At 47.8% G+C, this 23,502-nt stretch overlaps 5 non-coding genes across 5 annotated transcripts; all 5 read left to right on the plus strand.

Annotated features, from left to right (window-relative positions):
• Window positions 1–13,104: 13,104 nt before the first annotated feature.
• On the plus strand, window positions 13,105–13,177 carry TRNAN-AUU (transfer RNA asparagine (anticodon AUU)). Its single transcript has one exon. It is a non-coding gene; the product is annotated as a tRNA-Asn (tRNA).
• A 2,424-nt stretch (window positions 13,178–15,601) lies between these two features.
• On the plus strand, window positions 15,602–15,674 carry TRNAN-AUU (transfer RNA asparagine (anticodon AUU)). Its single transcript has one exon. It is a non-coding gene; the product is annotated as a tRNA-Asn (tRNA).
• A 1,102-nt stretch (window positions 15,675–16,776) lies between these two features.
• Window positions 16,777–16,849, plus strand: TRNAN-AUU (transfer RNA asparagine (anticodon AUU)). Its single transcript has one exon. It is a non-coding gene; the product is annotated as a tRNA-Asn (tRNA).
• Window positions 16,850–20,008: 3,159 nt separating this feature from the next.
• On the plus strand, window positions 20,009–20,081 carry TRNAK-CUU (transfer RNA lysine (anticodon CUU)). Its single transcript has one exon. It is a non-coding gene; the product is annotated as a tRNA-Lys (tRNA).
• Window positions 20,082–22,983: 2,902 nt separating this feature from the next.
• On the plus strand, window positions 22,984–23,056 carry TRNAK-CUU (transfer RNA lysine (anticodon CUU)). The gene has a single exon. It is a non-coding gene; the product is annotated as a tRNA-Lys (tRNA).
• Window positions 23,057–23,502: the final 446 nt, after the last annotated feature.

Here is a 23,502-nt window from a genome sequence, read left to right on the forward strand (position 1 = left end):
GTTTTTGCACAATAAATGACGACCATTTAATTTTTGGGCTTCCGTGGCGCAATGGTTAGCGCGTTCGGCTGTTAACCAATAGGTTGGTGGTTCGACCCCATCCGGGAGCGGTGTTTTGAGGTCTCAGATTTGACGTAAAAAGTCAAGGTTTTTACACAATACCTGTCGAGCATTTAACTTTTGGGCTTCCGTGGCGCAATGGTTAGCGCGTTTGGCTGTTAACCAATAGGTTGGTGGTTCGAGCCCATCCGGGAGCGGTGTTGTGAGGTCTCAGATGTGACGTAAAAAGTCAAGGTTTTACACAATACCTGACGAGCATTTAACTTTTGGGCTTCCGTGGCGCTATGTTTAGCGCGTTCGGCTGTTAACCAATAGGTTGGTGGTTCGAGCCCATCCGGGAGCGGTGTTGTGAGGTCTCAGATGTGACGTTAAAATCAAGGTTTTTACACAATACCTGACGAGCATTTAATTTTTGGGCTCCCGTGGCGCTATGGTTAGCGCGTTCAGCTGTTAATCGAAAGGTTGGTGGTTCGAGCCCACCCGGGAAAGGTGTTGTGGGGTCTCAAATGTAACGTAGAAAGCTAAAGTTTTTCCACAATAGCTGACAACCATTTAATTTCTGAGCTTCCGTGGCTCAATGGTTAGCGCGTTCGGCTGTTAACCAATAGGTTGGTGGTTCGAGCCCATCCGGGAGCGGTGTTGTGTGATCTCAAATGTAACGTAGAAAGCCAAAGTTTTTCCACAATACCTGACGACCATTTAATTTTTGGGCTTCCGTGGCGCAATGGTTAGCACGTTCGGCTGTTAACCAATAGCTTGGTGGTTCGAGCCCATCCGGGAGCCGTGTTGTGAGGTCTCAGATGTGACGTAAAAAGTCAAGGTTTTCCACAATACCTGACAACCATTTAATTTCGGAGCTTCCGTGGCTCAATGGTTAGCGCGTTCGGCTGTTAACCAATAGGTTGGTGGTTCGAGCCCACCCGGGAGCGGTGTTGTGGGATCTGAAATGTAACGTAGAAAGCCAAAGTTTTTGCAAAATAAATGACGACCATTTAATTTTTGGGCTTCCGTGGCGCAATGGTTAGCGCGTTCGGCTGTTAACCAATAGGTTGGTTGTTCGACCCCATCCGGGAGCGGTGTTGTGAGGTCTCAGATGTGACGTAAAAAGTCAAGGTTTTTACATAATACCTGACGAGCATTTAACTTTCGGGCTTCCGTGGCGCAATGGTTAGCGCGTTCGGCTGTTAACCAATAGGTTGGTGGTTCGAGCCCATCCGGGAGCGGTGTTGTGAGGTCTCAGATGTGACGTTAAAATCAAGGTTTTTACACAATACCTGACGAGCATTTAATTTTTGGGCTCCCGTGGCGCTATGGTTAGCGCGTTCAGCTGTTAATCGAAAGGTTGGTGGTTCGAGCCCACCCGGGAAAGGTGTTGTGGGGTCTCAAATGTAACGTAGAAAGCTAAAGTTTTTCCACAATAGCTGACAACCATTTAATTTCTGAGCTTCCGTGGCTCAATGGTTAGCGCGTTCGGCTGTTAACCAATAGGTTGGTGGTTCGAGCCCATCCGGGAGCGGTGTTGTGTGATCTCAAATGTAACGTAGAAAGCCAAAGTTTTTCCACAATACCTGACGACCATTTAATTTTTGGGCTTCCGTGGCGCAATGGTTAGCACGTTCGGCTGTTAACCAATAGGTTGGTGGTTCGAGCCCATCCGGGAGCCGTGTTGTGAGGTCTCAGAGCTGACGTAAAAAGTCAAGGTTTTCCACAATACCTGACAACCATTTAATTTCGGAGCTTCCGTGGCTCAATGGTTAGCGCGTTCGGCTGTTAACCAATAGGTTGGTGGTTCGAGCCCACCCGGGAGCGGTGTTGTGGGATCTGAAATGTAACGTAGAAAGCCAAAGTTTTTGCACAATAAATGACGAGCATTTAACTTTTGGGCTTCCGTGGCGCAATGGTTAGCGCGTTCGGCTGTTAACCAATAGGGTGGTGGTTCGAGCCCATCCGGGAGCGGTGTTGTGAGGTCTCAGATGTGACGTTAAAAGTCAAGGTTTTTACACAATACCTGACGAGCATTTAATTTTTGGGCTCCCGTGGCGCTATGGTTAGCGCGTTCAGCTGTTAATCGAAAGGTTGGTGGTTCGAGCCCACCCGGGAAAGGTGTTGTGGGGTCTCAAATGTAACGTAGATAGCTAAAGTTTTTCCACAATAGCTGACAACCATTTAATTTCTGAGCTTCCGTGGCTCAATGGTTAGCGCGTTCGGCTGTTAACCAATAGGTTGGTGGTTCGAGCCCATCCGGGAGCGGTGTTGTGTGATCTCAAATGTAACGTAGAAAGCCAAAGTTTTTCCACAATACTTGACGACCATTTAATTTTTGGGCTTCCGTGGCGCAATGGTTAGCACGTTCGGCTGTTAACCAATAGGTTGGTGGTTCGAGCCCATCCGGGAGCCGTGTTGTGAGGTCTCAGATGTGACGTAAAAAGTCAAGGTTTTCCACAATACCTGACAACCATTTAATTTCGGAGCTTCCGTGGCTCAATGGTTAGCGCGTTCGTCTGTTAACCAATAGGTACGTGGTTCGAGCCCACCCGGGAGCGGTGTTGTGGGATCTGAAATGTAACGTAGAAAGCCAAAGTTTTTGCAAAATAAATGACGACCATTTAATTTTTGGGCTTCCGTGGCGCAATGGTTAGCGCGTTCGGCTGTTAACCAATAGGTTGGTTGTTCGACCCCATCCGGGAGCGGTGTTGTGAGGTCTCAGATGTGACGTAAAAAGTCAAGGTTTTTACATAATACCTGACGAGCATTTAACTTTCGGGCTTCCGTGGCGCAATGGTTAGCGCGTTCGGCTGTTAACCAATAGGTTGGTGGTTCGAGCCCATCCGGGAGCGGTGTTGTGAGGTCTCAGATGTGACGTTAAAATCAAGGTTTTTACACAATACCTGACGAGCATTTAATTTTTGGGCTCCCGTGGCGCTATGGTTAGCGCGTTCAGCTGTTAATCGAAAGGTTGGTGGTTCGAGCCCACCCGGGAAAGGTGTTGTGGGGTCTCAAATGTAACGTAGAAAGCTAAAGTTTTTCCACAATAGCTGACAACCATTTAATTTCTGAGCTTCCGTGGCTCAATGGTTAGCGCGTTCGGCTGTTAACCAATAGGTTGGTGGTTCGAGCCCATCCGGGAGCGGTGTTGTGTGATCTCAAATGTAACGTAGAAAGCCAAAGTTTTTCCACAATACCTGACGACCATTTAATTTTTGGGCTTCCGTGGCGCAATGGTTAGCACGTTCGGCTGTTAACCAATAGGTTGGTGGTTCGAGCCCATCCGGGAGCCGTGTTGTGAGGTCTCAGAGCTGACGTAAAAAGTCAAGGTTTTCCACAATACCTGACAACCATTTAATTTCGGAGCTTCCGTGGCTCAATGGTTAGCGCGTTCGGCTGTTAACCAATAGGTTGGTGGTTCGAGCCCACCCGGGAGCGGTGTTGTGGGATCTGAAATGTAACGTAGAAAGCCAAAGTTTTTGCACAATAAATGACGAGCATTTAACTTTTGGGCTTCCGTGGCGCAATGGTTAGCGCGTTCGGCTGTTAACCAATAGGGTGGTGGTTCGAGCCCATCCGGGAGCGGTGTTGTGAGGTCTCAGATGTGACGTTAAAAGTCAAGGTTTTTACACAATACCTGACGAGCATTTAATTTTTGGGCTCCCGTGGCGCTATGGTTAGCGCGTTCAGCTGTTAATCGAAAGGTTGGTGGTTCGAGCCCACCCGGGAAAGGTGTTGTGGGGTCTCAAATGTAACGTAGATAGCTAAAGTTTTTCCACAATAGCTGACAACCATTTAATTTCTGAGCTTCCGTGGCTCAATGGTTAGCGCGTTCGGCTGTTAACCAATAGGTTGGTGGTTCGAGCCCATCCGGGAGCGGTGTTGTGTGATCTCAAATGTAACGTAGAAAGCCAAAGTTTTTCCACAATACTTGACGACCATTTAATTTTTGGGCTTCCGTGGCGCAATGGTTAGCACGTTCGGCTGTTAACCAATAGGTTGGTGGTTCGAGCCCATCCGGGAGCCGTGTTGTGAGGTCTCAGATGTGACGTAAAAAGTCAAGGTTTTCCACAATACCTGACAACCATTTAATTTCGGAGCTTCCGTGGCTCAATGGTTAGCGCGTTCGTCTGTTAACCAATAGGTACGTGGTTCGAGCCCACCCGGGAGCGGTGTTGTGGGATCTGAAATGTAACGTAGAAAGCCAAAGTTTTTGCACAATAAATGACGACCATTTAAATTTTGGGCTTCCGTGGCGCAATGGTTAGCGCGTTCGGCTGTTAACCAATAGGTTGGTGGTTCGACCCCATCCGGGAGCGGTGTTGTGAGGTCTCAGATGTGACGTAAAAAGTCAAGGTTTTTACATAATACCTGACGAGCATTTAACTTTTGGGCTTCCGTGGCGCAATGGTTAGCGCGTTCGGCTGTTAACCAATAGGTTGGTGGTTCGAGCCCATCCGGGAGCGGTGTTGTGAGGTCTCAGATGTGACGTAAAAAGTCCAGGTTTTTACACAATACCTAACGATCATTTAACTTTTGGGCTTCCGTGGCGCAATGGTTAGCGCGTTCGGCTGTTAACCAATAGGTTGGTGGTTCGACCCCATCCGGGAGCGGTGTTGTGAGGTCTCAGATGTGACGTAAAAAGTCAAGGTTTTTACATAATACCTGACGAGCATTTAACTTTTGGGCTTCCGTGGCGCAATGGTTAGCGCGTTCGGCTGTTAACCAATAGGTTGGTGGTTCGAGCCCATCCGGGAGCGGTGTTGTGAGGTCTCAGATGTGACGTAAAAAGTCAAGGTTTTTACACAATACCTGACGAGCATTTAATTTTTGGGCTCCCGTGGCGCAATGGTTAGCACGTTCAGCTGTTAATCGAAAGGTTGGTGGTTCGAGCCCACCCGGGAAAGGTGTTGTGGGGTCTCAAATGTAACGTAGAAAGCTAAAGTTTTTCCACAATAGCTGACAACCATTTAATTTCTGAGCTTCCGTGGCTCAAGGGTTAGCGCGTTCGGCTGTTAACCAATAGGTTGGTGGTTCGAGCCCATCCGGGAGCGGTGTTGTGTGGTCTCAAAAGTAACGTAGAAAGCCAAAGTTTTTCCACAATACCTGACGACCATTTAATTTTTGGGCTTCCGTGGCGCAATGGTTAGCACGTTCGGCTGTTAACCAATAGGTTGGTGGTTCGAGCCCATCCGGGAGCCGTGTTGTGAGGTCTCAGATGTGACGTAAAAAGTCAAGGTTTTCCACAATACCTGACAACCATTTAATTTCGGAGCTTCCGTGGCTCAATGGTTAGCGCGTTCGGCTGTTAACCAATAGGTTGGTGGTTCGAGCCCACCCGGGAGCGGTGTTGTGGGATCTGAAATGTAACGTAGAAAGCCAAAGTTTTTGCACAATAAATGACGACCATTTAATTTTTGGGCTTCCGTGGCGCAATGGTTAGCGCGTTCGGCTGTTAACCAATAGGTTGGTGGTTCGACCCCATCCGGGAGCGGTGTTGTGAGGTCTCAGATGTGACGTAAAAAGTCAAGGTTTTTACATAATACCTGACGAGCATTTAACTTTTGGGCTTCCGTGGCGCATTGGTTAGCGCGTTCGGCTGTTAACCAATAGGTTGGTGGTTCGAGCCCATCCGGGAGCGGTGTTGTGAGGTCTCAGATGTGACGTAAAAAGTCAAGGTTTTTACACAATACCTAACGATCATTTAACTTTTGGGCTTCCGTGGGGCAATGGTTAGCGCGTTCGGCTGTTAACCAATAGGTTGGTGGTTCGAGCCCATCCGGGAGCGGTGTTGTGAGGTCTCAGATGTGACGTAAAAAGTCAAGGTTTTTACACAATACCTGACGAGCATTTAACTTTTGGGCTTCCGTGGCGCAATGGTTAGCGCGTTCGGCTGTTAACCAATAGGTTGGTGGTTCGAGCCCACCCGAGAGCGGTGTTGAGGGATCTGAAATGTAACGTAGAAAGCCAAAGTTTTTGCACAATACCTGACGAGCATTTAACTTTTGGGCTTCCGTGGCGCAATGGTTAGCGCGTTCGGCTGTTAACCAATAGGTTGGTGGTTCGAGCCCATCCGGGAGCGGTGTTGTGAGGTCTCAGATGTGACGTAAAAAGTCAAGGTTTTTACACAATACCTGACGAGCATTTAATTTTTGGGCTTCCGTGGCACAATGGTTACCGCGTTCAGCTGTTAATCGAAAGGTTGGTGGTTCGAGCCCACCCGGGAGAGGTGTTGTGGGGTCTCAAATGTAACGTAGAAAGCCAAAGTTTTTCCACAATACCTGACAACAATTTAATTTCTGAGCTTCCGTGGCTCAATGGTTAGCGCGTTCGGCTGTTAACCAATAGGTTGGTGGTTCGAGCCCATCCGGGAGCGGTGTTGTGAGGTCTCAGATGTGACGTAAAAAGTCAAGGTTTTTACACAATACCTGACGAGCATTTAACTTTTGGGCTTCCGTGGCGCAATGGTTAGCGCGTTCGGCTGTTAACCAATAGGTTGGTGGTTCGAGCCCATCCGGGAGCGGTGTTGTGAGGTCTCAGATGTGACGTAAAAAGTCAAGTTTTTTGCACAATACCTGACGAGCATTTAGCTTTTGGGCTTCCGTGGCGCAATGGTTAGCGCGTTCGGCTGTTAACCAATAGGTTGGTGGTTCGAGCCCACCCGGGAGCGGTGTTGTGTGATCTCAAATGTAACGTAGAAAGCTAAAGTTTTTCCACAATACCTGACAACCATTTAATTTCTGAGCTTCCGTGGCTCAATGGTTAGCGCGTTCGGCTGTTAACCAATAGGTTGGTGGTTCGAGCCCATCCGGGAGCGGTGTTGTGTGGTCTCAAATGTAACGTAGAAAGCCAAAGTTTTTCCACAATACCTGACGACCATTTAATTTTTGGGCTTCCGTGGCGCAATGGTTAGCACGTTCGGCTGTTAACCAATAGGTTGGTGGTTCGAGCCCATCCGGGAGCCGTGTTGTGAGGTCTCAGATGTGACGTAAAAAGTCAAGGTTTTCCACAATACCTGACAACCATTTAATTTCGGAGCTTCCGTGGCTCAATGGTTAGCGCGTTCGGCTGTTAACCAATAGGTTGGTGGTTCGAGCCCACCCGGGAGCGGTGTTGTGGGATCTGAAATGTAACGTAGAAAGCCAAAGTTTTTGCACAATAAATGACGACCATTTAATTTTTGGGCTTCCGTGGCGCAATGGTTAGCGCGTTCGGCTGTTAACCAATAGGTTGGTGGTTCGACCCCATCCGGGAGCGGTGTTGTGAGGTCTCAGATGTGACGTAAAAAGTCAAGGTTTTTACATAATACCTGACGAGCATTTAACTTTTGGGCTTCCGTGGCGCATTGGTTAGCGCGTTCGGCTGTTAACCAATAGGTTGGTGGTTCGAGCCCATCCGGGAGCGGTGTTGTGAGGTCTCAGATGTGACGTAAAAAGTCAAGGTTTTTACATAATACCTGACGACCATTTAATTTTTGGGCTTCCGTGGCGCAATGGTTAGCACGTTCGGCTGTTAACCAATAGGTTGGTGGTTCGAGCCCATCCGGGAGCCGTGTTGTGAGGTCTCAGATGTGACGTAAAAAGTCAAGGTTTTCCACAATACCTGACAACCATTTAATTTCGGAGCTTCCGTGGCTCAATGGTTAGCGCGTTCGGCTGTTAACCAATAGGTTGGTGGTTCGAGCCCACCCGGGAGCGGTGTTGTGGGATCTGAAATGTAACGTAGAAAGCCAAAGTTTTTGCACAATAAATGACGACCATTTAATTTTTGGGCTTCCGTGGCGCAATGGTTAGCGCGTTCGGCTGTTAACCAATAGGTTGGTGGTTCGACCCCATCCGGGAGCGGTGTTGTGAGGTCTCAGATGTGACGTAAAAAGTCAAGGTTTTTACATAATACCTGACGAGCATTTAACTTTTGGGCTTCCGTGGCGCATTGGTTAGCGCGTTCGGCTGTTAACCAATAGGTTGGTGGTTCGAGCCCATCCGGGAGCGGTGTTGTGAGGTCTCAGATGTGACGTAAAAAGTCAAGGTTTTTACACAATACCTAACGATCATTTAACTTTTGGGCTTCCGTGGGGCAATGGTTAGCGCGTTCGGCTGTTAACCAATAGGTTGGTGGTTCGAGCCCATCCGGGAGCGGTGTTGTGAGGTCTCAGATGTGACGTAAAAAGTCAAGGTTTTTACACAATACCTGACGAGCATTTAACTTTTGGGCTTCCGTGGCGCAATGGTTAGCGCGTTCGGCTGTTAACCAATAGGTTGGTGGTTCGAGCCCACCCGAGAGCGGTGTTGAGGGATCTGAAATGTAACGTAGAAAGCCAAAGTTTTTGCACAATACCTGACGAGCATTTAACTTTTGGGCTTCCGTGGCGCAATGGTTAGCGCGTTCGGCTGTTAACCAATAGGTTGGTGGTTCGAGCCCATCCGGGAGCGGTGTTGTGAGGTCTCAGATGTGACGTAAAAAGTCAAGGTTTTTACACAATACCTGACGAGCATTTAATTTTTGGGCTTCCGTGGCACAATGGTTACCGCGTTCAGCTGTTAATCGAAAGGTTGGTGGTTCGAGCCCACCCGGGAGAGGTGTTGTGGGGTCTCAAATGTAACGTAGAAAGCCAAAGTTTTTCCACAATACCTGACAACAATTTAATTTCTGAGCTTCCGTGGCTCAATGGTTAGCGCGTTCGGCTGTTAACCAATAGGTTGGTGGTTCGAGCCCATCCGGGAGCGGTGTTGTGAGGTCTCAGATGTGACGTAAAAAGTCAAGGTTTTTACACAATACCTGACGAGCATTTAACTTTTGGGCTTCCGTGGCGCAATGGTTAGCGCGTTCGGCTGTTAACCAATAGGTTGGTGGTTCGAGCCCATCCGGGAGCGGTGTTGTGAGGTCTCAGATGTGACGTAAAAAGTCAAGTTTTTTGCACAATACCTGACGAGCATTTAGCTTTTGGGCTTCCGTGGCGCAATGGTTAGCGCGTTCGGCTGTTAACCAATAGGTTGGTGGTTCGAGCCCACCCGAGAGCGGTGTTGTGTGATCTCAAATGTAACGTAGAAAGCCAAAGTTTTTCCACAATACCTGACAACCATTTAATTTCTGAGCTTCCGTGGCTCAATGGTTAGCGCGTTCGGCTGTTAACCAATAGGTTGGTGGTTCGAGCCCACCCGGGAGCGGTGTTGTGGGATCTCAAATGTAACGTAGAAAGCCCAAGTTTTTGCACAATAAATGACGACCATTTAATTTTTGGGCTTCCGTGGCGCAATGGTTAGCGCGTTCGGCTGTTAGCCAATAGGTAGGTGGTTCGACCCCATCCGGGAGCGGTGTTTTGAGGTCTCAGATTTGACGTAAAAAGTCAAGGTTTTTACACAATACCTGACGAGCATTTAACTTTTGGGCTTCCGTGGCGCAATGGTTAGCGCGTTCGGCTGTTAACCAATAGGTTGGTGGTTCGAGCCCATCCGGGAGCGGTGTTGTGAGGTCTCAGATGTGACGTAAAAAGTCAAGGTTTTTACACAATACCTGACGAGCATTTAACTTTTGGGCTTCCGTGGCGCTATGTTTAGCGCGTTCGGCTGTTAACCAATAGGTTGGTGGTTCGAGCCCATCCGGGAGCGGTGTTGTGAGGTCTCAGATGTGACGTAAAAAGTCAAGGTTTTTACACAATACCTGACGCGCATTTAATTTTTGGGCTCCCGTGGCGCAATGGTTAGCACGTTCAGCTGTTAATCGAAAGGTTGGTGGTTCGAGCCCACCCGGGAAAGGTGTTGTGGGGTCTCAAATGTAACGTAGAAAGCTAAAGTTTTTCCACAATAGCTGACAACCATTTAATTTCTGAGCTTCCGTGGCTCAATGGTTAGCGCGTTCGGCTGTTAACCAATAGGTTGGTGGTTCGCCCATCCGGGAGCGGTGTTGTGTGATCTCAAATGTAACGTATAAAGCCAAAGTTTTTGCACAATAAATGACGACCATTTAATGTTTGGGCTTCCGTGGCGCAATGGTTAGCGCGTTCGGCTGTTAACCAATAGGTTGGTGGTTCGACCCCATCCGGGAGCGGTGTTGTGAGGTCTCAGATGTGGCGTAAAAAGTCAAGGTTTTTACATAATACCTGACGAGCCTTTAACTTTTGGGCTTCCTTGGCGCAATGGTTAGCGCGTTCGGCTGTTAACCAATAGGTTGGTGGTTCGAGCCCATCCGGGAGCGGTGTTGTGAGGTCTCAGATGTGACGTTAAAAGTCAAGGTTTTTACACAATACCTGACGAGCATTTAATTTTTGGGCTCCCGTGGCGTTATGGTTAGCGCGTTCAGCTGTTAATCGAAAGGTTGGTGGTTCGAGCCCACCCGGGAAAGGTGTTGTGGGGTCTCAAATGTAACGTAGAAAGCTAAAGTTTTTCCACAATAGCTGACAACCATTTAATTTCTAAGCTTCCGTGGCTCAATGGTTAGCGCGTTCGGCTGTTAACCAATAGGTTGGTGGTTCGACCCCATCCGGGAGCGGTGTTGTGAGGTCTCAGATGTGGCGTAAAAAGTCAAGGTTTTTACATAATACCTGACGAGCATTTAACTTTTGGGCTTCCGTGGCGCAATGGTTAGCGCGTTCGGCTGTTAACCAATAGGTTGGTGGTTCGAGCCCATCCGGGAGCGGTGTTGTGAGGTCTCAGATGTGACGTTAAAAGTCAAGGTTTTTACACAATACCTGACGAGCATTTAATTTTTGGGCTCCCGTGGCGTTATGGTTAGCGCGTTCAGCTGTTAATCGAAAGGTTGGTGGTTCGAGCCCACCCGGGAAAGGTGTTGTGGGGTCTCAAATGTAACGTAGAAAGCTAAAGTTTTTCCACAATAGCTGACAACCATTTAATTTCTGAGCTTCCGTGGCTCAATGGTTAGCGCGTTCGGCTGTTAACCAATAGGTTGGTGGTTCGAGCCCATCCTGGAGCGGTGTTGTGTGATCTCAAATGTAACGTAGAAAGCCAAAGTTTTTCCACAATACTTGACGACCATTTAATTTTTGGGCTTCCGTGGCGCAATGGTTAGCACGTTCGGCTGTTAACCAATAGGTTGGTGGTTCGAGCCCATCCGGGAGCCGTGTTGTGAGGTCTCAGATGTGACGTAAAAAGTCAAGGTTTTCCACAATACCTGACAACCATTTAATTTCGGAGCTTCCGTGGTTCAATGGTTAGCGCGTTCGGCTGTTAACCAATAGGTTGGTGGTTCGAGCCCACCCGGGAGCGGTGTTGTGGGATCTGAAATGTAACGTAGAAAGCCAAAGTTTTTGCACAATAAATGACGACCATTTAATTTTTGGGCTTCCGTGGCGCAATGGTTAGCGCGTTCGGCTGTTAACCAATAGGTTGGTGGTTCGACCTCATCCGGGAGCGGTGTTGTGAGGTCTCAGATGTGACGTAAAAAGTCAAGGTTTTTACATAATACCTGACGAGCATTTAACTTTTGGGCTTCCGTGGCGCAATGGTTAGCGCGTTTGGCTGTTAACCAATAGGTTGGTGGTTCAAGCCCATCCGGGAGCGGTGTTGTGAGGTCTCAGATGTGACGTTAAAAGTCAAGGTTTTTACACAATACCTGACGAGCATTTAATTTTTGGGCTCCCGTGGCGCTATGGTTAGCGCGTTCAGCTGTTAATCGAAAGGTTCGTGGTTCGAGCCCACCCGGGAAAGGTGTTGTGGGGTCTCAAATGTAACGTAGAAAGCTAAAGTTTTTCCACAATAGCTGACAACCATTTAATTTCTGAGCTTCCGTGGCTCAATGGTTAGCGCGTTCGGCTGTTAACCAATAGGTTGGTGGTTCGACCCCATCCGGGAGCGGTGTTGTGAGGTCTCAGATGTGGCGTAAAAAGTCAAGGTTTTTACATAATACCTGACGAGCATTTAACTTTTGGGCTTCCGTGGCGCAATGGTTAGCGCGTTCGGCTGTTAACCAATAGGTTGGTGGTTCGAGCCCATCCGGGAGCGGTGTTGTGAGGTCTCAGATGTGACGTTAAAAGTCAAGGTTTTTACACAATACCTGACGAGCATTTAATTTTTGGGCTCCCGTGGCGTTATGGTTAGCGCGTTCAGCTGTTAATCGAAAGGTTGGTGGTTCGAGCCCACCCGGGAAAGGTGTTGTGGGGTCTCAAATGTAACGTAGAAAGCTAAAGTTTTTCCACAATAGCTGACAACCATTTAATTTCTGAGCTTCCGTGGCTCAATGGTTAGCGCGTTCGGCTGTTAACCAATAGGTTGGTGGTTCGAGCCCATCCGGGAGCGGTGTTGTGTGATCTCAAATGTAACGTAGAAAGCCAAAGTTTTTCCACAATACTTGACGACCATTTAATTTTTGGGCTTCCGTGGCGCAATGGTTAGCACGTTCGGCTGTTAACCAATAGGTCGGTGGTTCGAGTCTATCCGGGAGCCGTGTTGTGAGGTCTCAGATGTGACGTAAAAAGTCAAGGTTTTCCACAATACCTGACAACCATTTAATTTCGGAGCTTCCGTGGCTCAATGGTTAGCGCGTTCGGCTGTTAACCAATAGGTTGGTGGTTCGAGCCCACCCGGGAGCGGTGTTGTGGGATCTGAAATGTAACGTAGAAAGCCAAAGTTTTTGCACAATAAATGACGACCATTTAATTTTTGGGCTTCCGTGGCGCAATGGTTAGCGCGTTCGGCTGTTAACCAATAGGTTGGTGGTTCGACCCCATCCGGGAGCGGTGTTGTGAGGTCTCAGATGTGACGTAAAAAGTCAAGGTTTTTACATAATACCTGACGAGCATTTAACTTTTGGGCTTCCGTGGCGCAATGGTTAGCGCGTTCGGCTGTTAACCAATAGGTTGGTGGTTCAAGCCCATCCGGGAGCGGTGTTGTGAGGTCTCAGATGTGACGTTAAAAGTCAAGGTTTTTACACAATACCTGACGAGCATTTAATTTTTGGGCTCCCGTGGCGCTATGGTTAGCGCGTTCAGCTGTTAATCGAAAGGTTGGTGGTTCGAGCCCACCCGGGAAAGGTGTTGTGGGGTCTCAAATGTAACGTAGAAAGCTAAAGTTTTTCCACAATAGCTGACAACCATTTAATTTCTGAGCTTCCGTGGCTCAATGGTTAGCGCGTTCGGCTATTAACCAATAGGTTGGTGGTTCGAGCCCATCCGGGAGCGGTGTTGTGAGGTCTCAGATGTGACGTAAAAAGTCAAGGTTTTTACACAATACCTGACGAGCATTTAATTTTTGGGCTCCCGTGGCGCTATGGTTAGCGCGTTCAGCTGTTAATCGAAAGGTTGGTGGTTCGAGCCCACCCGGGAAAGGTGTTGTGGGGTCTCAAATGTAACGTAGAAAGCTAAAGTTTTTCCACAATAGCTGACAACCATTTAATTTCTGAGCTTCCGTGGCTCAATGGTTAGCGCGTTCGGCTGTTAACCAATAGGTTGGTGGTTCGAGCCCATCCGGGAGCGGTGTTGTGTGATCTCAAATGTAACGTAGAAAGCCAAAGTTTTTCCACAATACTTGACGACCATTTAATTTTTGGGCTTCCGTGGCGCAATGGTTAGCACGTTCGGCTGTTAACCAATAGGTCGGTGGTTCGAGTCTATCCGGGAGCCGTGTTGTGAGGTCTCAGATGTGACGTAAAAAGTCAAGGTTTTCCACAATACCTGACAACCATTTAATTTCGGAGCTTCCGTGGCTCAATGGTTAGCGCGTTCGGCTGTTAACCAATAGGTTGGTGGTTCGAGCCCACCCGGGAGCGGTGTTGTGGGATCTGAAATGTAACGTAGAAAGCCAAAGTTTTTGCACAATAAATGACGACCATTTAATTTTTGGGCTTCCGTGGCGCAATGGTTAGCGCGTTCGGCTGTTAACCAATAGGTTGGTGGTTCGACCCCATCCGGGAGCGGTGTTGTGAGGTCTCAGATGTGACGTAAAAAGTCAAGGTTTTTACATAATACCTGACGAGCATTTAACTTTTGGGCTTCCGTGGCGCAATGGTTAGCGCGTTCGGCTGTTAACCAATAGGTTGGTGGTTCAAGCCCATCCGGGAGCGGTGTTGTGAGGTCTCAGATGTGACGTTAAAAGTCAAGGTTTTTACACAATACCTGACGAGCATTTAATTTTTGGGCTCCCGTGGCGCTATGGTTAGCGCGTTCAGCTGTTAATTGAAAGGTTCGTGGTTCGAGCCCACCCGGGAAAGGTGTTGTGGGGTCTCAAATGTAACGTAGAAAGCTAAAGTTTTTCCACAATAGCTGACAACCATTTAATTTCTGAGCTTCCGTGGCTCAATGGTTAGCGCGTTCGGCTGTTAACCAATAGGTTGGTGGTTCGACCCCATCCGGGAGCGGTGTTGTGAGGTCTCAGATGTGGCGTAAAAAGTCAAGGTTTTTACATAATACCTGACGAGCATTTAACTTTTGGGCTTCCGTGGCGCAATGGTTAGCGCGTTCGGCTGTTAACCAATAGGTTGGTGGTTCGAGCCCATCCGGGAGCGGTGTTGTGAGGTCTCAGATGTGACGTTAAAAGTCAAGGTTTTTACACAATACCTGACGAGCATTTAATTTTTGGGCTCCCGTGGCGTTATGGTTAGCGCGTTCAGCTGTTAATCGAAAGGTTGGTGGTTCGAGCCCACCCGGGAAAGGTGTTGTGTTGTCTCAAATGTAACGTAGAAAGCTAAAGTTTTTCCACAATAGCTGACAACCATTTAATTTCTGAGCTTCCGTGGCTCAATGGTTAGCGCGTTCGGCTGTTAACCAATAGGTTGGTGGTTCGAGCCCATCCGGGAGCGGTGTTGTGTGATCTCAAATGTAACGTAGAAAGCCAAAGTTTTTCCACAATACTTGACGACCATTTAATTTTTGGGCTTCCGTGGCGCAATGGTTAGCACGTTCGGCTGTTAACCAATAGGTCGGTGGTTCGAGTCTATCCGGGAGCCGTGTTGTGAGGTCTCAGATGTGACGTAAAAAGTCAAGGTTTTCCACAATACCTGACAACCATTTAATTTCGGAGCTTCCGTGGCTCAATGGTTAGCGCGTTCGGCTGTTAACCAATAGGTTGGTGGTTCGAGCCCACCCGGGAGCGGTGTTGTGGGATCTGAAATGTAACGTAGAAAGCCAAAGTTTTTGCACAATAAATGACGACCATTTAATTTTTGGGCTTCCGTGGCGCAATGGTTAGCGCGTTCGGCTGTTAACCAATAGGTTGGTGGTTCGACCCCATCCGGGAGCGGTGTTGTGAGGTCTCAGATGTGACGTAAAAAGTCAAGGATTTTACATAATACCTGACGAGCATTTAACTTTTGGGCTTCCGTGGCGCAATGGTTAGCGCGTTCGGCTGTTAACCAATAGGTTGGTGGTTCAAGCCCATCCGGGAGCGGTGTTGTGAGGTCTCAGATGTGACGTTAAAAGTCAAGGTTTTTACACAATACCTGACGAGCATTTAATTTTTGGGCTCCCGTGGCGCTATGGTTAGCGCGTTCAGCTGTTAATCGAAAGGTTGGTGGTTCGAGCCCACCCGGGAAAGGTGTTGTGGGGTCTCAAATGTAACGTAGAAAGCTAAAGTTTTTCCACAATAGCTGACAACCATTTAATTTCTGAGCTTCCGTGGCTCAATGGTTAGCGCGTTCGGCTATTAACCAATAGGTTGGTGGTTCGAGCCCATCCGGGAGCGGTGTTGTGAGGTCTCAGATGTGACGTAAAAAGTCAAGGTTTTTACACAATACCTGACGAGCATTTAATTTTTGGGCTCCCGTGGCGCTATGGTTAGCGCGTTCAGCTGTTAATCGAAAGGTTGGTGGTTCGAGCCCACCCGGGAAAGGTGTTGTGGGGTCTCAAATGTAACGTAGAAAGCTAAAGTTTTTCCACAATAGCTGACAACCATTTAATTTCTGAGCTTCCGTGGCTCAATGGTTAGCGCGTTCGGCTGTTAACCAATAGGTTGGTGGTTCGAGCCCATCCGGGAGCGGTGTTGTGTGATCTCAAATGTAACGTAGAAAGCCAAAGTTTTTCCACAATACTTGACGACCATTTAATTTTTGGGCTTCCGTGGCGCAATGGTTAGCACGTTCGGCTGTTAACCAATAGGTCGGTGGTTCGAGTCTATCCGGGAGCCGTGTTGTGAGGTCTCAGATGTGACGTAAAAAGTCAAGGTTTTCCACAATACCTGACAACCATTTAATTTCGGAGCTTCCGTGGCTCAATGGTTAGCGCGTTCGGCTGTTAACCAATAGGTTGGTGGTTCGAGCCCACCCGGGAGCGGTGTTGTGGGATCTGAAATGTAACGTAGAAAGCCAAAGTTTTTGCACAATAAATGACGACCATTTAATTTTTGGGCTTCCGTGGCGCAATGGTTAGCGCGTTCGGCTGTTAACCAATAGGTTGGTGGTTCGACCCCATCCGGGAGCGGTGTTGTGAGGTCTCAGATGTGACGTAAAAAGTCAAGGTTTTTACATAATACCTGACGAGCATTTAACTTTTGGGCTTCCGTGGCGCAATGGTTAGCGCGTTCGGCTGTTAACCAATAGGTTGGTGGTTCAAGCCCATCCGGGAGCGGTGTTGTGAGGTCTCAGATGTGACGTTAAAAGTCAAGGTTTTTACACAATACCTGACGAGCATTTAATTTTTGGGCTCCCGTGGCGCTATGGTTAGCGCGTTCAGCTGTTAATCGAAAGGTTGGTGGTTCGAGCCCACCCGGGAAAGGTGTTGTGGGGTCTCAAATGTAACGTAGAAAGCTAAAGTTTTTCCACAATAGCTGACAACCATTTAATTTCTGAGCTTCCGTGGCTCAATGGTTAGCGCGTTCGGCTATTAACCAATAGGTTGGTGGTTCGAGCCCATCCGGGAGCGGTGTTGTGAGGTCTCAGATGTGACGTAAAAAGTCAAGGTTTTTACACAATACCTGACGAGCATTTAATTTTTGGGCTTCCGTGGCACAATGGTTACCGCGTTCAGCTGTTAATCGAAAGGTTGGTGGTTCGAGCCCACACGGGAGAGGTGTTGTGGGGTCTCAAATGTAACGTAGAAAGCCAAAGTTTTTCCACAATACCTGACAACAATTTAATTATCTGAGCTTCCGTGGCTCAATGGTTAGCGCGTTCGGCTGTTAACCAATAGGTTGGTGGTTCGAGCCCATCCGGGAGCGGTGTTGTGAGGTCTCAGATGTGACGTAAAAAGTCAAGGTTTTTACACAATACCTGACGAGCATTTAACTTTTGGGCTTCCGTGGCGCAATGGTTAGCGCGTTCGGCTGTTAACCAATAGGTTGGTGGTTCGAGCCCATCCGGGAGCGGTGTTGTGAGGTCTCAGATGTGACGTAAAAAGTCAAGTTTTTTGCACAATACCTGACGAGCATTTAGCTTTTGGGCTTCCGTGGCGCAATGGTTAGCGCGTTCGGCTGTTAACCAATAGGTTGGTGGTTCGAGCCCACCCGGGAGCGGTGTTGTATGATCTCAAATGTAACGTAGAAAGCCAAAGTTTTTCCACAATACCTGACAACCATTTAATTTCTGAGCTTCCGTGGCTCAATGGTTAGCGCGTTCGGCTGTTAACCAATAGGTTGGTGGTTCGAGCCCACCCGGGAGCGGTGTTGTGGGATCTCAAATGTAACGTAGAAAGCCAAAGTTTTTGCACAATAAATGACGACCATTTAATTTTTGGGCTTCCGTGGCGCAATGGTTAGCGCGTTCGGCTGTTAACCAATAGGTTGGTGGTTCGACCCCATCCGGGAGCCGTGTTGTGAGGTCTCAGATGTGACGTAAAAAGTCAAGTTTTTTGCACAATACCTGACGAGCATTTAGCTTTTGGGCTTCCGTGGCGCAATGGTTAGCGCGTTCGGCTGTTAACCAATAGGTTGGTGGTTCGAGCCCATTCGGGAGCCGTGTTGTGAGGTCTCAGATGTGACGTAAAAAGTCAAGGTTTTCCACAATACCTGACAACCATTTAATTTCGGAGCTTCCGTGGCTCAATGGTTAGCGCGTTCGGCTGTTAACCAATAGGTTGGTGGTTCGAGCCCACCCGGGAGCGGTGTTGTGGGATCTGAAATGTAACGTAGAAAGCCAAAGTTTTAGCACAATAAATGACGACCATTTAATTTTTGGGCTTCCGTGGCGCAATGGTTAGCGCGTTCGGCTGTTAAACAATAGGTTGGTGGTTCGAGCCCATCCGGGAGCCGTGTTGTGAGGTCTCAGATGTGACGTAAAAAGTCAAGGTTTTCCACAATACCTGACGAGCATTTAATTTTTGGGCTCCCGTGGCGCTATGGTTAGCGCGTTCAGCTGTTAATCGAAAGGTGGGTGGTTCGAGCCCACCCGGGAAAGGTGTTGTGGGGTCTCAAATGTAACGTAGAAAGCTAAAGTTTTTCCACAATAGCTGACAACCATTTAATTTCTGAGCTTCGGTGGCTCAATGGTTAGCGCGTTCGGCTGTTAACCAATAGGTTGGTGGTTCGACCCCATCCGGGAGCGGTGTTGTGAGGTCTCAGATGTGACGTAAAAAGTCAAGGTTTTTACATAATACCTGACGAGCATTTAACTTTTGGGCTTCCGTGGCGCAATGGTTAGCGCGTTCGGCTGTTAACCAATAGGTTGGTGGTTCGAGCCCATCCGGGAGCGGTGTTGTGAGGTCTCAGATGTGACGTAAAAAGTCAAGGTTTTTACACAATACCTAACGATCATTTAACTTTTGGGCTTCCGTGGCGCAATGGTTAGCGCTTTCGGCTGTTAACCAATAGGTTGGTGGTTCGAGCCCATCCGGGAGCGGTGTTGTGAGGTCTCAGATGTGACGTAAAAAGTCAAGGTTTTTACACAATACCTGACGAGCATTTAACTTTTGGGCTTCCGTGGCGCAATGGTTAGCGCGTTCGGCTGTTAACCAATAGGTTGGTGGTTCGAGCCCACCCGAGAGCGGTGTTGAGGGATCTGAAATGTAACGTAGAAAGCCAAAGTTTTTGCACAATAAATGACGACCATTTAATTTTTGGGCTTCCGTGGCGCAATGGTTAGCGCGTTCGGCTGTTAACCAATAGGTTGGTCGTTCGACCCCATGCGGGAGCGGTGTTGTGAGGTCTCAGATGTGACGTAAAAAGTCAAGGTTTTTACATAATACCTGACGAGCAATTAACTTTTGGGCTTCCGTGGCGCAATGGTTAGCGCGTTCGGCTGTTAACCAATAGGTTGGTGGTTCGAGCCCATCCGGGAGCGGTGTTGTGAGGTCTCAGATGTGACGTAAAAAGTCAAGGTTTTTACACAATACCTAACGAGCATTTAACTTTTGGGCTTCCGTGGCGCAATGGTTAGCGCGTTCGGCTGTTAACCAATAGGTTGGTGGTTCGAGCCCATCCGGGAGCGGTGTTGTGAGGTCTCAGATGTGACGTAAAAAGTCAAGGTTTTTACACAATACCTGACGAGCATTTAACTTTTGGGCTTCCGTGGCGCAATGGTTAGCGCGTTCGGCGGTTAACCAATAGGTTGGTGGTTCGAGCCCATCCGGGAGCGGTGTTGTGAGGTCTCAGATGTGACGTAAGAAGTCAAGGTTTTTACACAATACCTGACGAGTATTTAACTTTTGGGCTTCCGTGGCGCAATGGTTAGCGCGTTCGGCTGTTAACCAATAGGTTGGTGGTTCGAGCCCATCCGGGAGCGGTGTTGTGAGGTCTCAGATGTGACGTAAAAAGTCAAGCTTTTGCACAATACCTGACGAGCATTTAGCTTTTGGGCTTCCGTGGCGCAATGGTTAGCGCGTTCGGCTGTTAAGCAATAGGTTGGTGGTTCGAGCCCATCCGGGAGCGGTGTTGTGAGGTCTCAGATGTGACGTAAAAAGTCAAGGTTTTTACACAATACCTGACGAGCATTTAAATTTTGGGCTTCCTTGGCGCAATGGTTAGCGCCTTCGGCTGTTAACCAATAGGTTGGTGGTTCGAGCCCACCCGGAAGCGGTGTTGTGTGATCTCAAATGTAACGTAGAAAGCCAAAGTTTTTCCACAATACCTGACGACCATTTAATTTTTGGGCTTCCGTGGCGCAATGGTTAGCACGTTCGGCTCTTAACCAATAGGTTGGTGGTTCGAGCCCATCCGGGAGCGGTGTTGTGAGGTCTCAGATGTGACGTAAAAAGTCAAGGTTTTCCACAATACCTGACAACCATTTAATTTCTGAGCTTCCGTGGCTCAATGGTTAGCGCGTTCGGCTGTTAACCAATAGGTTGGTGGTTCGACCCCATCCCGGAGCGGTGTTGTGAGGTCTCAGATGTGACGTAAAAAGTCAAGGTTATAAAGATGAAGGTTAATTTGTCTCACTTAATTTAAATTCGAATTTTTAACTAGCACTCTCGGCAACGGCCATATCTGAGGCCGAGTTACGTCGATTTTGAAAATGTTATTAAAAATCGAGGTACATTTTTATTTATTGTTCAATCGAGATGAAATGACTTTTAATGAGTGTTTTATATTGAATTAAGCTGAATTCGGTCAAAAATTTCTCCAGAAAAAAATGCATTCAAAAAAGTACCGAAAAAATCGCAGGTTTTTCTTCTTCAAGACACAAAATCCGTGAATACGATTTCTTATTGAAAATTGAATTTTAACAGTTTTTTGAATGAATATCGTTAAATTGCTTGAATTAAAGCAAAAAGTATAAAAATAATGGTTTCAGTGGTTACATTTGAAAATAGTGTAGAAATACTCAAAATATGCTTCTTTGGCCGTGAAACGTCGATTTTTAAAATGTTATTAAAAATTGAGGTACATTTTTATTTATTGTCCTGACGAACATTTAATTTTTGGGCTTCCCTGGCTCAATGTTAGCGCGTTCGGCTGTTAATCGAAAGGTTGGTGGTTCGAGCCCATCCGGGAGCGGTGTTTTGGGATCTCAAATGTAACGTAAATAGCCAAAGTTTTTCCACAATACCTGACGACCATTTAATTTTTGGGCGTCCGTGGCGCAATGGTTAGCGCGTTCGGCTGTTAACCGAAAGGTGGTGGTTCGAGCCCAGCCGGGAGCGGTGTTGTGAGGTCTCAGATGTGAAGTAAAAAGACAAAGTTTTACCTCAATACCTGACGACCATTTAATATTTGGGCTTCCGTTGCGCAATGGTTAGCGCGTTCGGCTGTTAACCGAAAGGTTGGTGGTTCGAGCCCACACGGGAGAGGTGTTGTGGGGTCTCAAATGTAACGTAGAAAGCCAAAGTTTTTCCACAATACCTGACAACAATTTAATTATCTGAGCTTCCGTGGCTCAATGGTTAGCGCGTTCGGCTGTTAACCAATAGGTTGGTGGTTCGAGCCCATCCGGGAGCGGTGTTGTGAGGTCTCAGATGTGACGTAAAAAGTCAAGGTTTTTACACAATACCTGACGAGCATTTAACTTTTGGGCTTCCGTGGCGCAATGGTTAGCGCGTTCGGCTGTTAACCAATAGGTTGGTGGTTCGAGCCCATCCGGGAGCGGTGTTGTGAGGTCTCAGATGTGACGTAAAAAGTCAAGTTTTTTGCACAATACCTGACGAGCATTTAGCTTTTGGGCTTCCGTGGCGCAATGGTTAGCGCGTTCGGCTGTTAACCAATAGGTTGGTGGTTCGAGCCCACCCGGGAGCGGTGTTGTGTGATCTCAAATGTAACGTAGAAAGCCAAAGTTTTTCCACAATACCTGACAACCATTTAATTTCTGAGCTTCCGTGGCTCAATGGTTAGCGCGTTCGGCTGTTAACCAATAGGTTGGTGGTTCGAGCCCACCCGGGAGCGGTGTTGTGGGATCTCAAATGTAACGTAGAAAGCCAAAGTTTTTGCACAATAAATGACGACCATTTAATTTTTGGGCTTCCGTGGCGCAATGGTTAGCGCGTTCGGCTGTTAACCAATAGGTTGGTCGTTCGACCCCATGCGGGAGCGGTGTTGTGAGGTCTCAGATGTGACGTAAAAAGTCAAGGTTTTTACATAATACCTGACGAGCAATTAACTTTTGGGCTTCCGTGGCGCAATGGTTAGCGCGTTCGGCTGTTAACCAATAGGTTGGTGGTTCGACCCCATGCGGGAGCGGTGTTGTGAGGTCTCAGATGTGACGTAAAAAGTCAAGGTTTTTACATAATACCTGACGAGCAATTAACTTTTGGGCTTCCGTGGCGCAATGGTTAGCGCGTTCGGCTGTTAACCAATAGGTTGGTGGTTCGAGCCCATCCGGGAGCGGTGTTGTGAGGTCTCAGATGTGACGTAAAAAGTCAAGGTTTTTACACAATACCTAACGAGCATTTAACTTTTGGGCTTCCGTGGCGCAATGGTTAGCGCGTTCGGCTGTTAACCAATAGGTTGGTGGTTCGAGCCCATCCGGGAGCGGTGTTGTGAGGTCTCAGATGTGACGTAAAAAGTCAAGGTTTTTACACAATACCTGACGAGCATTTAACTTTTGGGCTTCCGTGGCGCAATGGTTAGCGCGTTCGGCGGTTAACCAATAGGTTGGTGGTTCGAGCCCATCCGGGAGCGGTGTTGTGAGGTCTCAGATGTGACGTAAGAAGTCAAGGTTTTTACACAATACCTGACGAGTATTTAACTTTTGGGCTTCCGTGGCGCAATGGTTAGCGCGTTCGGCTGTTAACCAATAGGTTGGTGGTTCGAGCCCATCCGGGAGCGGTGTTGTGAGGTCTCAGATGTGACGTAAAAAGTCAAGCTTTTGCACAATACCTGACGAGCATTTAGCTTTTGGGCTTCCGTGGCGCAATGGTTAGCGCGTTCGGCTGTTAAGCAATAGGTTGGTGGTTCGAGCCCATCCGGGAGCGGTGTTGTGAGGTCTCAGATGTGACGTAAAAAGTCAAGGTTTTTACACAATACCTGACGAGCATTTAAATTTTGGGCTTCCTTGGCGCAATGGTTAGCGCCTTCGGCTGTTAACCAATAGGTTGGTGGTTCGAGCCCACCCGGAAGCGGTGTTGTGTGATCTCAAATGTAACGTAGAAAGCCAAAGTTTTTCCACAATACCTGACGACCATTTAATTTTTGGGCTTCCGTGGCGCAATGGTTAGCACGTTCGGCTCTTAACCAATAGGTTGGTGGTTCGAGCCCATCCGGGAGCGGTGTTGTGAGGTCTCAGATGTGACGTAAAAAGTCAAGGTTTTCCACAATACCTGACAACCATTTAATTTCTGAGCTTCCGTGGCTCAATGGTTAGCGCGTTCGGCTGTTAACCAATAGGTTGGTGGTTCGACCCCATCCCGGAGCGGTGTTGTGAGGTCTCAGATGTGACGTAAAAAGTCAAGGTTATAAAGATGAAGGTTAATTTGTCTCACTTAATTTAAATTCGAATTTTTAACTAGCACTCTCGGCAACGGCCATATCTGAGGCCGAGTTACGTCGATTTTGAAAATGTTATTAAAAATCGAGGTACATTTTTATTTATTGTTCAATCGAGATGAAATGACTTTTAATGAGTGTTTTATATTGAATTAAGCTGAATTCGGTCAAAAATTTCTCCAGAAAAAAATGCATTCAAAAAAGTACCGAAAAAATCGCAGGTTTTTCT

The sequence above is a fragment of the Phalangium opilio genome, unplaced genomic scaffold, assembly GCF_054372755.1.
Source record: "Phalangium opilio isolate 3A_F unplaced genomic scaffold, DU_Popi_V2 ptg001675l_1, whole genome shotgun sequence".
Classification (NCBI taxonomy): domain Eukaryota; kingdom Metazoa; phylum Arthropoda; class Arachnida; order Opiliones; family Phalangiidae; genus Phalangium; species Phalangium opilio.